This window comes from Engystomops pustulosus, chromosome 9 (genome assembly GCF_040894005.1).
Source record: "Engystomops pustulosus chromosome 9, aEngPut4.maternal, whole genome shotgun sequence".
Lineage (NCBI taxonomy): Eukaryota > Metazoa > Chordata > Amphibia > Anura > Leptodactylidae > Engystomops > Engystomops pustulosus.
The window spans coordinates 46,623,658-46,640,071 of record NC_092419.1 but is presented as its reverse complement, the minus strand read 5'-3'; the positions used below and the strand labels follow the sequence as shown (position 1 = coordinate 46,640,071).

The 16,414-nt window shown below is 38.4% G+C and overlaps 1 protein-coding gene and 1 long non-coding RNA gene across 6 annotated transcripts in view; one reads left to right on the top strand and one right to left on the bottom strand.

The window, feature by feature from the left end:
* The window catches only part of COL4A6 (collagen type IV alpha 6 chain), a 188,711-nt gene that overhangs the window by 110,759 nt on the left and 61,538 nt on the right, over positions 1-16,414 (bottom strand). The window lies entirely within an intron of this gene.
* Positions 5,538-7,235, top strand: LOC140077589 (uncharacterized). The gene is made up of 3 exons (XR_011849796.1): positions 5,538-5,584; positions 6,710-6,825; positions 7,032-7,235. It is a non-coding gene; the product is annotated as an uncharacterized lncRNA (long non-coding RNA).

Genomic DNA, 16,414 nt, shown 5'->3' with positions numbered 1-16,414 from the left:
GTTCATTCTAGTTCTATTTCTAGATATGGACCCTTCAGGCATGACAAACTAGTAATTTTGCAGTTTATAAGCAGAGACTTAACCTGAGCTCCTGGGACCCAATGCAAAGTTTGGACCAGATCCCCTTCTATATTGTAGAACTACATTTCTAGTATTGGTCTCTTTACATGAGGTAGAGACAACCTTTGCACCCAATTAAGATATACCCATAGGGGACAAGGGGACAATGAATCCTGCATCTATTATATATATATATATATATATATATATATATATATATATATATATAGATATATATATATATATATATATATATATATATAGATAGATATAAAGATACAAAGAGGTGAGGCAGCACTCGGGAAAAGTTATGAACTCGGGTGCAATTCCCAGGACCTGAACCAAGGTCCATCAAAACATAGAACAGCAAAAAAATTTTTGCTGTTCTATAGATAGATATAGATATGTTTGTGTCTTTGGCATGTGAGGTTATAGTAGAAAAGGACTCACACTCAGGGTTGTAGAAACCAAAAACAATAATCTCTCGCTTTGATCTGTGAATTATAAGGGAATGTCCAGGTCCATCCTGAGTTCCTTTCCCTGCATCTCACTGCTATATTCCATATTGATCACCTGCTTTCCTATAGATACAGCCGATGCCCCATTCTTATAGTTTTTGCAGCTCATCTATGATATATGGCCTAGTGAGCCAAATGTGAATCTGGATCTGATGAGAGGTACAAAACTAATATATTTTAGCTTAAAAAAGTAATGAAAAAGTGCTACTTAACTAACAATCTACTTAATAATAGCCATTCTTTATAAGGGAATAGCGCAAAATAATACAATATAATAAATAAAAATGCTGCTGCTTGAACTAGCCTTCAGCGGCCCCCTTATATACAAAGTCCAAGGTCAATAAGATTGCAGAGAAGCCTGTAGCTCGGTATCTGGTGTTTGCTGGATAAAAGATGGGAGGAGGACACAGGATGGGTTAGTAAAGAGAGTTGAAGTTCATGCAGTTAGTAAGTGCCATAGGCCTATCTAAAGAGATGACTTATCACATTAGCATAACGATGTTCTATCATGGACATCTTCTAGATTGGTTACATATGGAGACATTGGAGATGATCAGTTACATATGGAAACATTAGAAATGCTTAGACCTGATTACCAGGTCTGTGCACTAAAATATTCCATAACCTACAGTGTAAAATGTTATCATAATTTGAGTACATAAACTTTATTATCCCGGAGCATAGCATTTTTGGCTCAGGTAGCATAGCACTATGTAATGCAATACATTACAAATGCCTAGACAAGAAATCAGAATATGTTTTACCTACAATTTAGTGAATGTTTCTGAGGATGAGATTCTGTCTTTCTAACAGTTCAGATTTTTATCAGCTATGAAAATACACGCTACATTGATGGACTAAAATAAATAGCTATGCTTGCCAAGAATGACTCAAAGTCAGATAGAGACTAGTTAATACTATTTGTTTTTAGATCTGCTCAAACAGCCATGACCTTATTGGCTGACACCAGACACTGCCAGCAGGAAAAAGGAGAAGAAAAACCAACATTTATAACAATACTTAGTCATGGAAGAAAAAAGAACTGTATAATGTACTTGTGTTCAGCAACTTTCTTCCCATCATCATCGAAAACACTAGGAACTGCCACAGGCTGAGGCAGATCTCCACTCCAACCAGTGACTGGTTAAAGGGGTATACAGAACACATTTTTACCCTGCTCCGGCTCGCAGGTCGCTTTGGTACTTCAGATCTTGGGCTCTGTGGTCACTGAATGTTTCACTGGAGTCACAGGACCCATTTCATCCAAAGAATGGCCTCCAAGGCTATCCCCTGGTTGTCCCCTGGCCAGTCATTGGATGAATCAGGTCCCATGACACCCTGGAACCTCTCGTGGTCACAAGACATGAAACGTACACTGTAAATAGCAGCGCAACTCAGAAGTACAAAGCGGAGTAAGTATGTAAGTATGTACTATTTTTTTTTCTTCTCTTACCCCAGCCCCATAAATGCCTTTAAGGTGGGTCTCTTTTTGTTTCCCGTGGTGTTGGAAAACACCCTGGAAGTGGAGTGTAGCAGGAAGGATAAAGTCAAAAGTATTTTTTTATTACTAGACACCTGTAGAGGCACTTTACCTATATTTTTATTTTACTCTGCAACCCCAATGAAGTGACCCTTATAAATAAATTCATATTTACTATCACTACAAAAAATGAGCCCTCTGTGTCTCAAAGTATGTTGTGTGCCCAACATTCCTCTGCCAGAAATCCAATTAGACTGTGATCCTGTGAACCAAACTCTGAGGGAGCACTGCTGTTTGCGGTGGTAGTATAAGATTATTATTGTCGTTGTCTGAAAAGAAAGTATTGTGAATGTTAATGGCTTAAATGAAAAATGATGCATCTAATTTTTCAAAGATAATGGAGACTGAGCATGAACCATCCTCGCCAAATAATTAGGAATGCTTAGTATTTAGCTTTGGTGCTGAAGCTTATCCACTCCTAATGTAGGGCCATATTTGGGAAAGTTTAGATTGACCAGCTTGTGAAAGATAAAGAAGAAGAAGAATGTCAGATCTTCAAAATACACCAACTGCAGGGTGTACAGACTTATTGCAATATTTCATTTTGTCTGATACAAGTGCATTATCTGGCCTATAAAAGGATTCCACTAGTTTTCAATGTCATTATAAACTGTAGGCTTAGTACCAAACGTGAAAGTTTCATACTAACACTTTGTATTATGATGTCATGATCATTCAAATATTTTGACAGCCAGTGTTTAAAATGACTGTCCAGCTTATAAATCATGAACGCCCCGGCCTGCCGTACTAAAGTATTAACGGCTTGAAAACCAATAGAGACTATGGCTAAAATCTCCACCAGGTCACAACTGGTCTAAACAGGCCTCATAGAGATAGCTTCTGTATCTACTAAAAGGCTGGAGCCTCTGAGTAGATTTGGGATTCCCTGTGTCGGTGTGTTGGGGAAATTTAGCCCACTGTATGCTACGCCAACAACTTCCTAATGAGCAAAAAATAATATGTTTTCAATGGGAGTTACACAAACAAACAAGGATGCTCTATACAACATGATTGTATATGTAACCTTAGCAGGTGTATAACCTGAGTAGGTGGACATTGTTCTTCCTTCCTACACTTCATAAATAGCATCTTGTTCTATCTTGGATGGAGGTTTCATCCGCTTAATTCGGTTCATATGTTTGGAGATATATGGGGGTGAGCATGAAGTTCATCTCCAGATGTTAGTGACATAATTTGTAAAGGATTCCTGTTTTTGTCGGCAGTGCCTATTATGCTGTACTTTGTTTTACAATATGTTTCTTCCATCCAAAATACATAATTTTCCAATTAGTGGCTATTTAGAGCATGACTCTAGCATTTTGACATAGAACATCCAACTGTGGACCTACTAGAAGTTAAATAGAACAATTAAAAGGTTTCCAGCAATGTAGTCTGTAAAATACGTGCAACTAGACTGTAGTATCTATCGTACATTATATTTTATTTACATCTAGCATTGGGACTGTTCTGCGTCAGCACATTCCTAGAGTTGATCTTCATGTTGATAAGGAGATAACCATTTAAACCTATGGAAAGCAGTACATGGATCTCAGGTGGTGTCAAGAAAAACTCCAGGTTGACTTAAAAGTTACATTCTGCCTATATTCATTTATTCAACCAATATTGATCACCTGAAGACAATCAGGTGGTGGAGCTGCCTGACTGCACTCCTCGCCCCCACCTGTACATACCTACCTCTGAACATGTATGTTTAGGGAAAGTTATTTGAAGGATTTCACTGAAAACATAGTTATGCAAAAACCTAGTTGTTCATTTATGAATGAATCACAAACACCTCCTGACAATGCAATATTTCTAGTCGCATCCCACATTCATATTTATCACCCTACTCACATCCAATCTCGTATTCAATCAAAATCAGAGTGAGGTAAGCACACAAGATTGCTTACACCAGATGGTCCAGCGTAGTAGATGTTATACAGAAGTGCTCCGATATTTTGACATAGCCAAATTGCACTATTTCCAAGGGCATTAAATAGGTGATGATTTCACAAAACGTCTTTGACTTTGATACATTATCAAGATTAGGGTAATAAATCCTTCTGTAGCTTAAATAAAGAAGAGTTGAACTAAACAAACTAAAGCTTGAGGCTCATCTGGAAGAAAGTGAAAGCTGGTGTATGCCAGTGCATGGACGGTGCCAAAAAACCACACTATTTGCTTTGTGCCATTTTTGTCTGAGGTGGATTTTTTGTGGTTTGCGACAAGTGCTCCATATATATAATGTGTAGGTGCCATAGTTACGACAAGAAGCAAGTCTACCAACTTACAGTGCGCCAAATACATTAAGGCCGTGCTCCACAATATATAATCACAATGCAAAACACTGCTAAAAGCGGACACCAAAAAAGAACAACTAGTGACAAAAATAATCATTGCCCCCAAATGAGTTTAGCTGAGAGAATCTTAAAGACTGACTTCAATTCACACCTCCCTCCCCTTCACAGAAGTAAATATCTCAGTGCTTAGTCTGGACAGTGCTAAACATGTAAATGTGGTATTCAGCACCATTTCCAAAACCCACATTTACAAAGAGCCCTGCTCCACTCCATTGGGTAGGCCTTCAATCAGAAATGCAGCAATGTAAATGTCTGAGGACGGCAGCCAACTTCATATCACTGGACTGAACTGACATGCTGAGTTCAGTCCAGTTATGTGAGATTCTGTCCTTCTTTGGACAGCCTTTGCCACATTAGGTCACATTCACACAATGAATTCCCATTGAGTTTTGAAATGCATTGCAAACACATTGGACAAAATACATTACAGAAGTCATATGCATTTTCCCAATTCGTCTCACTTTCACTAATGTTTAAAGCTTTTTGACTAATAGTACAAATACTTTACCATTTATGCCAACTGCTCAGAAACTACTAGTGTCATATAGGTTCATTTTCAAAACAAAGTAGAAAAGATCCAGGCTCATGGATTGGCCTAATCTTCTTTCAATAGTGAGATTACTTTAGGGATTATCCCTTTCACCTTTAGCCATATCCTCCACTTTACATTGTTCAGATGTTGCAAATTGCTTTAAAACCAATCACGAATGTTTATTATCAGAAATGCAGAAGCAGAGCTGTCTAGATGCTATACACTGATTGATGAAGACCCTAAAGTCTTGTGTTGCCCCTTCCCCCAACAACTACAGAAAAAGTGACTTTACAATAGTCTATGGAGTAGTGGTAAGCGCTTATCCATCTCTGTTTCATTTCTCAAAACGTTATTCAGTTCTGATTGGTATCAGGTATTCATGTTTTTGAATTTATGTCAAGGCTCTAGCTTGTACCTGTGTGTCTCATTCACATTCCCAAGGAATGCCAGCCTTGTATCCCTCCCTTCCCCCCTACATTCAGTAAGATTATCTCTGGATACATTCCATGATGTCATAATTGCTCGAAATTCTATATCTGGATTGCTTCAAAGAAACAGATACAAACTGTTACAGGTCATGTTAATGAACAGATGTCTTGCTCTTAAAATCAGTATTTGTGCTCAAAATAATTATGGAGACTTTATTTAATCCAGAAAATGACCCCTTCGGAAATACTCTAATGAAAACACATTTGTATTGCCCAGTTCTTCCTGCTCTATAACATGCTGCCTGCAGATAGGACACTATAAACAATCTGCTCAGCTCATCCTGCTCTATAACATTCTGCTTGCATATAGGACAATATATACAATCTGCTCAGCCCCTATTGGTCTATAACATGCTGCCTGCAGAATAATTCTTGGGTCCATAAGTGCTATATTTAAAGGGAACCTGTCATCAGAAATTGGCCTAATAAACCACTTCCAGCAGTTGAACAGCTTTTAGATCATGTTTCTTTTACGACCCATCTTGGTGGCATCATCCAGAAAACCAAATTTAAAGTTAAATGTATAAACTCAGAGAGGTGGAGAGGTTAACATTGAAGTCATGCTCTCCCTGCCTCTGAACACCAGGCAATCTGATCAGTGAACATCACGCAGGAACATCATGGGCATTTTAAGACTGGGAAAGCTTGACTTCAGTGTTAAATTCTCCACCTCCTTGACTTCAGAAAACCAATTTACATCCCACCTCAAAGTTGATTTTCCGGATGATGCCTCCAGACCATGAAAGAAACATAATGTAGAAGCTGCTCAGCCGTTTGACAACATACTGCTAGTGGTTTATTCGGCCAATTTCTGATGACAGGTTCCCTTCAACCATTCTACTCCATGGAGAGTGACTCTTCCAGATCTTCTTGGTAATTCAAGAAATATAAAACGCTGGCCTAGCAAAATCACCATTGAACTGTTAGGAAGCATATCGAGTGTAAATAGACAGGCTGTTGAAACGACCGACAATCGAATTGTTGAATGTATTTGTGACACGGATCTATACTAGGGACAGACATTTCAGGTTGATGCTGGATTGTTGCCACATGACTGAAGCTTATTACAATTAGTCCTTTTATATGTAATATCATGTGATTAGGTCTGGGTGACTGCATCTAGGTCTATGCACTTTATGAAATCAGGGACACATAATTTCCTATGAGAATCCAATGATGGCAACATAACTTTTTCTCTTAATATACTATAGGACTCATCCCAAGCATGTGCAGAAGATCACTAAGAGGTGTGAAAGTAGAGTTTGAAAGCTGTCTTCCTTGCTGTGTAACATTCACAGAGCCATGCTACCACATTGGGAAAACACAAGTATGGTTTCCTGGAGATTTACAAACTAAGGTCTGAAGTAATGCAGTAACTTTTTGTGTGTCCTTTAACTAAAGAAATGCAATTAGATGCACTGCAGAGTTATATGTTGTAAATCTGTCACATACATTGTGATGTAATATCCTCTTTGTACAGAAACCGTTACCATAAAGTTTTCTGATTCTTCACAAAAGCTTTTATTCCAACAGACTCTTAATACCAAGTGATTCCTTGGCTGCGGAGAAGTCTGGAATAGTGTCAGAGCATTACAGAACATTGTCGAAATGCAAAGAGACGACCTTCCTGTTCCAGTTGGCTAATCTATATGTAAATAATAAACTAACAGCGACTACAATGATTTCTCATAATACACAGCGTCTACGTAGACGTCTATTACTATTAGGTAATTTCAAGACTGCAGAATAAAAATGTTCAAATCTAACTCAAATATATACACACAAACACACACACACACATATATATATATATATATATATAAATATATATATATATATATATATATATATAAATTTTTATTTTTTTTTGGTATGGATTTGTCTGGACATATAGGGGCAGATTTATCAAGTGTCTGAAAGTCAGAATATTTCCAGTTGCCCATGGCAACCAATCACAGCTCAGCTTTCATTTTACCAGTGCTCATGAATATTTTAAAGGGGAGCTGTGATTGGTTGCCATGGGCAACTGGAAATATTCTGACTTTCAGTCACTTGATAAATCTGCCCCATAGTGTCTTGATGTTTAAGAGCAATTGGACTGAAAGCATCTGCTTTGACCAGACTTCTTAGTACCATGAAGAATCAAAAGATTAGACTCATTGGGGCTTATTTACTACGGTGCCGTGGCCGCATTTCCGTTGGATTTTCCGTCATTTTCCGGGATCGCGCCAGGGATTGCGTCGCACGCGAACGGATTGTGTCGGCTTTCATGTGACACAAATCGGGTGGTGGGCCGAAGGACAATCCGACGGATTTGTACAACGCGCGGGATTTAACATTTAAAATTGTGTCGCAAGCCAAGCACTTACATGCACAGGGAAGCAGAAGGTGAACTCCAGCGGACCTGATCGGGAAAGTGACAGATGCAGGATATCGGTGGTGAAGGAAGTGTGGGAAATGTTTTCTGCAGTAGAAGTTGAACCTCTCATACGGCAACAGGACAAAGTGAATGCAAGTGTGTATTAGAACCTTCTTCAACATAACATGGTTACTTCCTTGCATTCATCTCTCAATCAGCCAGCAATTTTCATGCAGGACAATGCCCCCTGTCAGACAGCGAAACGGATAAAGCAGTTCCTTGAAACAGAAAAAACTGAAAACTTTGCAACAGTGAAATGGTCAGCCCAGAGACCAGATATAAACTCATCAGAAAACCTCTGGAAAATCCATGGTGACAAAGTTATGAAGAACTTGGTGACAAAGCTATGAAGAAAAGTGGACCAAAATCACACCAGAGCAGTGTGATAGACTAGTGATGGTATGTGGCTGCAGACGTGCTAAAGTCATCCAAAGCAAAGTCCTGTAAACTTCCTACTGATTGGTGACTGGTATATCCTTCAGTAAGTTTAGTTATAATCTTTCTCTTTGTTACAGTCATTGCTGGTCTTATAATCATTATGATTACCATCAGGTTTCTTGCAAAAAAGGTTTAAAGTTGATACTTGATAATTTTGTTTTAGTGGCATGGTATACCTCTTTTCAAAAAATCAAACAAATGTTGAACACTGGAGATTACATTTCTGAAAAATCAAGTGATTGTACATTGTTCTCTAATTTTGATCAGCAGTGTATATATACACACATATACAGATGTAGCAGTAGTTAACATAACCTACGTTATTAGTTGACTCACAATAGGGTGTTTATTACCTAGCACTAAAGTCTTAAATAATTAACACATCTGGTGAAGAGTATCTAAACCTTTGAAGCTGTGTTTTTTATTTCTGAAATGAATAGAGCAGGTGATATTGCTTCTTTCTCCTGCAGTGAGTATTGTATCTAAAAACCTTCAGAGCTCTGTCCATTTCAGGCAGAGAAGGAGACTAATGATTAACTCTTTCCATGCGTAAAGCAAATTTCCCTTAATGATTCTGCTCTGTGAGGAGATTAGATTATACAGACATTTTATCCAGACATTTTATCTCTCAGCTGTCAGTGGATACAGGACAGAAATCTTATTTAGACAAACCGCTTATATAACAAAGAAAGGCAGAGGAAAAAGAAGGACACAGGAACACAATTCTTTAGTATTGTGCATCACAAAGTTTAATATTATCATCTGCACTATTTGTTTCTGCAATTTTGTTGAAAGTTTAGTTGCACTTCAAGTAGAAAAAATAGTGCATTAACCCATTCTTTTACCCCTTATAAATAACAGAAGCATGATCCACAGCTGGTTTACTGAAGTGTATGGGAAATAGAAGGTGAACGGAAGACCTTCCTTTTTATTTCCATTTCACTCTCTACAAAAAAAGTGTGTAACAGTAATCCCTAACTTGGCTTAAGCCAGTAATATTGACCAGTCCTCTGGAGTCTGATAGCAGGTCACATGACACAGCTGAGACTTGGAAAGGAGCGGATAATTCACCAAAAAATCCATTGGTAAGCTGAATGCCTCTCTAACTAGGTAGCAAATACAAATGGTATTGGTGTTATTCATAATAATGTGTCATTTGCAGTAACAAAGAAGTTTTTGTAGTTCCCATCCATGCAAAAAAAAAAATCCCCACCAGATCAATATTAGCAGTCATTAAAAACATTAGCCATTGCTGTCAAAATACTGACTAATGGAGCACATTTTCCGTTACTACACTTATCAAATTTTTTGACAAATCTAAGCCAACTTTCTCCATGAAGCAACTTGTTCTGATTACAGGACAAGTTCTGATACAAAGACCAGCTTTAGCAGGGACACAATGGCATATATTGTGAATCTTCATCCTTGCAGATACCTGAGCTCAAGCCAAGGGAATTTCTGTTTTATCAGTAAACTAAATTGAAGCACACCAATGACATGTGCACACATGTTACTATGTGTTACTATTAATAGATACTATATCTATTGGGCCCTATTGTTTATGTGATTTTAATTTCATATGGAGGCAGACATGGGAGGCGAGAAGACTGTGGCATCCTCCAGCACATGCAGCATTATAGAGGTATTCCACAATCTCCCCAGGGGGGCAGAATATGCTATGTAATAATGTACCTAAAATGTCCCATCTACAGTAATGTACTTAGGGTAGATCATATTCATTAGACATGCAGAAGTGTGCAGAGGAAAATATTATACAGTATACAAGAAACTGACTATCCTCTCGATAAGGGAAAACACAGCTGAGGGAATGGCTGGGAGGCTTTCTAATATCAGAACAAGATCAGGACAAGTCTGAGCAGAACATTGAAAATAAATGAGCAAATGAAGCCAAGATTTGTCTGTATTATCCACTGGGAATTTACAAAACCAAGCACATAATCTGGGGCCCTGTTTTCCCACACAGCTCCATCAAAATAAAGTAAAATAATCTTTCCTACACTGGAGAATAGAGCAGGCCACAGACTCATAACATAACAAGCTCTTCAGTAAAATAAAGGCCCTATTAACTATAATGTATTGTTTGTGGTATTGTACTATGTGAATGTAGTAACACCTTATGTCAGTGATGGCGAACCTTTAAGAGACCGAGTGCCCAAACTATAACCAAAATCCATTTATTTACCGCAAAGTGCCAACGTAGCACCAACATAGCATCTTAAGCAGTAACTTATTGCTACCTGCTCTTCAACATCTATCAATCGTATCGGCCCCTTGAGGCCACCAATACAGTTGAAAGAAGGAGGGCACATTGTAGCTATTGTAGCTTCTCACCAGGGTCTCTCTGCACAGTAAGAATGCAGGGTCCAGCAGGATTACCTACAAAGATACTGCAGTTCTATCAACACTTTATCACTTTTACCGCAGTTCCAAACAGCCAATGAAGTGGAGTTTTAAAACAGCGCTGATTGAAGCATCTGTTAAATCTCCTGGGTCTGCAGGAAGATTTGGTGAATTTGGTCCTGTTTAGTGAGCTCTATCTTGGGATTAATGGCCTGAGTGCCCACAGAAAGGGCTCTGAGTGCCACCTCTGGCACCCGTGCCATAGGTTCGCCACCACTGCCTTATGTGATCCCTACAGCCCCTGGTACTGGTAACCTCACCTCGCCCCCCCCCCCCCATGCACATGAACATGTACATGATCTGAACACGGAGAAGGAAGAACACTGCTGCTATTCTCCTATCCACTTCCAGTACACATTATAAAAACTGCTGTTGCATGAACTACAGAGAAACTTTGATGTTAGCAACCAATCCCTTAAAGGGAACTTTTCATGGCAATCTGGGACACTAAAACCCTGCACAGGTCCTTATTAAAAAAAAAAAAAACAAGGTTACACAGATCTCCAGGGATGCTACCTAACAGTGTCTTCAACTTTGTATTGTCTAATCTGCTGGTAGACTTCATAGTACAAGCTGTGATGTGGGACCACCAAGGATAATACGTTTTTACAGCACAACACACCAATGCTCATTTGGATTTTAATTTGGAAGCCAAGTCAACACTTTAAACTTTTGCTGCTGAACCATTCCTGAACTATTTTGATATGATGTTAGGTAGGTGTCAATTGGCTCAGTACAAATATATCCACCCTCACTTAGAAAACATACGGTAAACTCAGATAGTATTTGGGCAATATCCTAAAGATACAGAACAATTAGTCCCCAATTTAGAGGTGCAAAATGCCCCAATGCCAATCATTTAAAAATGTATATATGGTTATTTACACTGGTGATTGAGATTTAACTTTCTTTTGGTCAAAATAATAAAACCGGCTAATGAGGCTAATAAAGAATAAAGCTCAAAACACAACACTGACTTTCTATAGCAATGTGCCTCTGACATGCTTTGTTGAGTACTGGCATCCTTTGCTCTACGCTGTTATGTGGCATATCTCAAATGTGGTTAAATCAAGAGGGTCTGACACTTACTGCCTAAAGATTGAGCCATAGTCAAGCAAATTTAATAGACAGGAACAGAGGGTGTCCACATCACTACTGCAGTTTAATGACCTATAAAGATCTTTTTAAAGGTCCTGGAAGGGCTACTGTATACATACATGTCAGGACAAATGTATCACTAGTAGAGGACTGGATGCCCTTCTCCTTAAAGGGGTATTCCCATCTGGGCATTTACATTTAATTAAATTCATTTGCCATATGTAAAAATTTCTTCAATTGGATGTTATTAAAAAAAATGTTCCTGTGTGAAAATAATTTCTCATAAATGTAGTTATTCTGTCCCTTAGAAACGAGATAGCTTCCCCGGATACGACCACGTCATACTCTGGCAGCGGTGGCCAGACTTGCGCTATAAGGTCCTGCCAAACCACCAGGATTCAGCGATCATTACCACAGGGCGGCTGTAGGACATGCAGTAACTCCCGGACATTTTATATACAATAACCTTTTGTTTCTTTGTGCACTCAATCTATCAGACGTGGCCGTATCCGAGGAAGCTATCTCGTTTCTAAGGGACAACATGGTTATATTTATGAGAAATTATCTTCACACAGGAACATTTTTTTTAATAACATCCAATTGAAGAAATGTTTATATATGGCAGATTAATGAAACTGAATGTAAGTGCCCAGATGAGAATACCCCTTTAATTATATCAATATGGTATTATCAAACTTAGTAGTTGGTTAGGTGGCCTTGGGTCTGGATGGTGACCTAAATCGCCCATATTATAACCCGTGTCTGTGTTAAAGGGGTTATCCAGATAATTACACTTGATCTTCCTATGAGAAGAGGAGTGGCTTTGGATTACAATGAGGGAGTCCACAGCATAACAAGACAGAGAGTTTACCCAAACTTTAGGTTCAGTGTCTTCTGTGCGGCAGCAAAGCTTAACCTGCCATGTTGCTTGATTGTCTGAAGAAAAACCAATCAGGCAGCTTTACGCCCCTAGAAACTAGGCATGGCTGTGATTGGCCAGGTGGACACCTTTGCTAGGGGCACAAAGTTGCCTGATTGGCTGCATCAATCACCATGTTTGGGTTAAGGGAGGCTGCTGTATGAAGGATGCTGAACCTAAAGTTATGGTCTGCTCATCTCTACTACTAATGACTACATACTAGGAACACCCCATTGCAATCTACTACCTGTCATAATTCGGGGACATCTAACATATATTTACTGCTCATGAACTTTGGGATTGTATGGATCAAGATCTGGAGCTAAACCCATGTTGGCTGACAACTCAAAAACATTGGTCAGTCAAATTAATTGTGGTCAATGTAGATTCTATAATGGGTCACGTTAAAAGACACAGTTGACTTGACTGACTTACACACTTGAACAGAATGAGAACGCACATCATGTACAGCTGAGCAGAGACAGAACACATCGTTTTAAGGAGACAAAAAGTTTCAAATGTGAAAATGTAGTTAAAATATTGGTAATAGGTTAAAATGAGAGCAAAGAAAAGTTGTGTGCACTGCGCATTCATCTGCTATGATCTGTTTCCAAATGTAGCGTGTGGTCAAAACTAACCACAGAACAGCGTATTAAGTTTTCCTGTGGGACCACAGCAAATCATTACCAGACTTCTCGATTTAATCTTATTTCTCATTCTGTTATCTTTTGTTGCTTTTGACATTTACAGAGAAGACCAGGTGGATTACAAATCGTAACAGCTGCATTAATGTGAGACTGAAAATAATTAACGTAGGAGTCATTTACATTTTAGAATGAGTACAAAAAATACAAAACTACTAAACACTTTGGAATACTGAGATTTTTTATTTTCATTCCTGCCTTAAAGGGGTATTCTTCACTTGAATATGACTGATCTACAAACAGTCCATTGATGGATGTGACATTCCTGTCCTGTGAAGTAGAAGCAGAACTGTGACAACTTCAAACAGCTAAATGTGAAGGCGCCAGGTGTCAGACCCCTGCCATTCTGATATTATTGTCCTATTGTCTTAAGGATAGGTGATTCAATAAAAGTCCCAAGATACCCACTTTAACAAACAGGGTATAGAAGTGGTAAAGGATACCATAAAGCTGGAAAAGATATAAAATCTGTCACTTGCCGATATCTTGTTGAATGGTTAGCTAATAAGATAATGAGATACTCTAAAGCAATTGTTTAAGACTACTTAGGTCTTTCCAATAGGAATGATATAATACATTATTATATCATGAAGAGACATAATAGTCTAGTTATGACTGCTATATCTAAAGTGTAGCCAAAAATAGCCAGAAGACAAATGTTTATAATTTTTTTTATATCAGTTTGTCATGAAATATCCTGTTCTACTAATCTCACGGCATCAACACCAAAAGTAGCAGGAAGCGAGAATTTCAATAATTTGGTTAGTATTTATTAAAAATCAACCAAGATCTAGAACTCTGTGCAGCAGATTTCGTGATCTTGCCTACTGTATAGCCAATTTAAAGTGGTATTGTAATCTTTCATGGATGGCATTTCCTAAAAATCTGTTTCAAGAACCAGGGTCTCCTGTGGCTAATGTACAAGGGGAGCTGGCCATATATATGCTTCCCTCCCCATTTATGTCTATTAGAAATCTTAATATAGCTGAAGCTACTAGTTAAGTTATTTTCACCTCTCCGTCATTTATGGGTACAACAAATGATCAAATTGTCCAACTTGAAGGGCATATGCCAGTCACTTGGTCTACATCCAGAAGGGCATATGCCAGTCACTTGGATCCAGAAGGGCATTTGCCAGTCACTTGGTCTACATCCAGTGAGTTTAGAAATGGGTATAAGACTCGATTACAAATATATTAAGCGAAGAGTTGTATAAAATAATGATGAACTTGTTGATATTTCCATTATCTATCTGCACCTGCTCCATAACAATCATGATAATTGTAGTAATTTACTATAAGGATTTAGCATGACAGTGAGAACAAGTGTGCAATGTAGAATATTTGCCAAAATCACTTTGAGTTTACATGATTGTCTTCATGTAAGCTCCATTTTCCATTAAATGTTCATCCAAGGTACAATTTGGACTGCCACTAATAAAGTAGCTTTTGCTTTTATCTGGATGAACTTGGGTTTAAACCCACCTGAACTTGATATATTTAGGTATTTATTCCACCCACTATGCCACATAACCACATAATCTAAACTATATTAACTTAAGGTCTAACACACATAGCAGGGTAACACGTGGGGTTTTGATGGCTCAGGTACTCATGTACTCCATGTTCCACTATATGATAACTTGCTGCTGCATCACATTCTCCCATAAAAGTAATGCTACAATTCATGATCCCAAAAACATAATACAATTTATTCTTCTCATAAGGGATACAGAAGTACAGATTTTTGTTTGTGGACTTTTATCACGGTTATTAGATAATGGACATACAGCTTTGTCTATGAGGCCAAAAAGAATCCGCTAAAACGTCTAGAACAAATAAGCTGAAAGAATATGTCTACAACAGGAATGTCACTTGAAGTTGAATTTTATAAAGTTTCCAACTTTTGTCTCCGCTAACGGTCTTAAGCGCTCAACCACATCAGACATCAGAGGAATGAAACACTAAAGACTTTTGAAGCACCATATCCACCCACATACACTTAAATGGAGGGGTTGTAGACATACCAGTCGTGCCTCTTCAGGGCATGACAGAAACTATGATAAAATAAGTTGACTGGGCATCTTATAACACAGTGGGTTGATGTCTACAACACAAAATTAAAAACACTAATGAAAACAAGACTGCAAACCCTCAAAGCTATGAAGATAAAACAAATTTAGTAGCAAGCACTGCAGCTGCTCACACAATGTCATAATGAAAATTGTGTGTGGAAGTGTGTAGAAGTAAGGCTACGTTCGCACGTTCCGGGTGAATTGAGTTTTGAAACACAATTTAAAGAGAACAAGGAGGGGTTGGCCGATATGCATTTCAACTGAAACAATTGTGATCAGTCACAAGCACCAGATATGAATTTAAAAGCATATTTTGATCAGGACAAGCCCCTCCGGATTCCGATTGAAATGCCTTTCAAACCGAAAATGTTACGTGTGAACGCTGCCTAAGGATACTATCACAAACTACAGATCTGAAGTGTTTCTTAGGGTGCGGTCACATATAGTGCTAGCGTTACAAAGCACTAGGGTACTGGGGCAGGCCTTAGCCCGATCGCGTATGCATTTTTATGGAAACGTACGCAATCGGTAACCAGAACCCTAGCACAACGGGTGACTGCACCCTTAGGATAGATGCCCCTGACCAAGCTTTTGGCTGCAAAACACAGACGTTTAATGTCCATATTTGACAACCGATTTCCATACATTTGGTATCTGCTTTGTATCTGTCTTTTTGAACATCCAGGCTCTCACTCCTATTTTTTTCACTTATCCATTAACTTCTATTGGACCAAAGGTTTTTAATCTAACAGACAAACGGTCCATTTAAAAAACTGATTAGTGCTTTAATGCATTGCAAGTATTGCATGTAGTGTAGCTGTGGCACATGTCTGTTTTTTTTCG